The sequence below is a fragment of the Amphiura filiformis genome, chromosome 8 (genome assembly GCF_039555335.1).
Source record: "Amphiura filiformis chromosome 8, Afil_fr2py, whole genome shotgun sequence".
Classification (NCBI taxonomy): Eukaryota; Metazoa; Echinodermata; class Ophiuroidea; order Amphilepidida; family Amphiuridae; genus Amphiura; species Amphiura filiformis.
This window is the reverse complement of record NC_092635.1, coordinates 46,691,465-46,693,638: the sequence shown is the minus strand read 5'-3', so window position 1 is coordinate 46,693,638 and position 2,174 is coordinate 46,691,465.

Below are 2,174 nucleotides of genomic sequence, written 5' to 3'. Positions count from 1 at the left end.
TTCTTAGAATGGATACATATCTTGAATAGAATTTCTTAGAATGGATACTTATCTGGATTAGAATTTCTTAGAATGGATACTTATCTGGAATAATGGTCCCCAGCCACATCAAATATGCAATTCCATTTCAAATCCACACCCCCTAGTGGGAGATTTTGGAAATATCTTCTGCAGCGGGAGTATGAATTTCAAATGGAATTAACACATTAGCATCTCCATTTGAAACTCACTCTCCCTCAGGGGAAAATTCAGGTTGAATCTTTCTCAAAGGGTGTATGAAATTCAAATGGAGCTGCCAAATGTGCTCATTCCATTTGAAATTCATACTCCCGCTTTGGAACTTATTTCCAAAATCTTCCACAGGGGTACTGTGCATTTTAAATGGAATAGCCCAATATATGAAAATTATCATAAACATAATAAAATTATAAATTAAGGCATGATTTACATTACTTACAAACTATTAAAGTGAATTACAAAATCATGTTAAATTATGACAAATACATTCAATAGAATACAAATGCATTTAATTTCTCTTTGTGTTTTACATCAAGATGAAGAAAACTGCACAAATTTAGATTTTTTTCCAATCTTTTTGTCCAAGTGTAACCCAATCAACTACCTCATCCCATATTTTTTCCCAAAAAAACAGAGATTTTGATATTTGGAAACATTGCTTTTATGGTAGGCTTCAATGCAAGGTAGAAAACAGAGCATAAAAAAAATCAGACCACGCCCCTTTTTTTCACATTATACGCTATATCACACTCCCATCAACGCAAGTCACAATAATCTTTTGTATGCTTTCTCCACTGACAAAAGATTACCCAAATTAAAGTACGCCCTCTCCTTTTGTGTCCGCCATATTTCAAAAAGGCTAATAGATTATTCCCCATGAGCAGTTTTGAAATTCACTTTCCCTGGACATCATGTATTTCTCTGGCATCTATCCTTCAAAAGACAGAATAATGCCTGTTTACATCAATAGAAAATAACCTACATTAACCCTAACACGCCTGAGTACTACAAAATACTACTTGATACATTTGTATATGCGCTGTTCATGTGTGCATCCCATGTGGTGTGATGACGCAATCACCCTAAGTGATATATAGGCACAGTTTCGCTGGCCAGCGAAGCCCAAGACCTGTGGCAAAGTGTCGCCGACCCAGTGCCTGGCATGGGAGGGATCTCAGGTTCGAATCCCACCAAGAGCAAACAACTTCTTTCTTGTTTTCTCTCTTTATTCCTTCCTTCTTTCCCTTCCCGTAGCCAAAAAGCCACTGGCGGGTTAGGGTTAAGACATTGCAAAGTGGAACCTGCAAATGACTGTTTCTCCCATTATTACAGAAATAGGGTCAAATTTTGATTATTACCGTATTCGTCCGAGTATAGTACCACATTCGAGTATAGTCCCACCCCCAATTTTCGATACCATACGGTATAATTAGAAATAAAATCTACAACAGTTACTTTGATTTGTCAGCCAACGCAACTGTAAGACCCATAGAAACACACTGATATAGAGCTATTTTATCCTCTAGTCCTAGTATAACATTAGCTTAAGTTCAGCATTTGTAGTTAGCTATACCCTGCACACAGTTGTACCCTGTCATTCATGTCCAATTTCTGAGGATCAGAATGAATTTCATTCAATTATGACAACGTATCTGACAATATAAACAACAACATCGTCAGAGTTTGATTACAGGACAAATGTATCCTAATCACCATTCACTATTCAATACAGGACATAACTACTGTACCGTAGATTCCGTCTCCAAGCATATATGCCTCTAAATGAGGTTTTTATGACAAAAGGCAGACAACCTCAAAAAAACATTACAATAGTGACATTTGCTTAAAAAGTTACCTTTTTCAGAGTCTTTGTTAGCAGTGACGTAGCTTGCGACACCATCATGGCGCCTTCATTCAGAGTATTTTTAAGCAAATATCAAGAATGACAGAGTCCAATATCAGTATCCATGCTGCTACAATAGAGTGGTCTTACAATAATACATGTTTGTACAGCTGCCTGTATCAGGAATGTAGTTAACGGAACTCCAAATCATGTATTGTAGAGGGTGTCTGTCTTTCGTCTTGTTCGTCAAAAAAAAAAAACCTCATTTAGAGGCATATAAGTATCCTTGCAGATGGAATTCTAGTGTATTGTC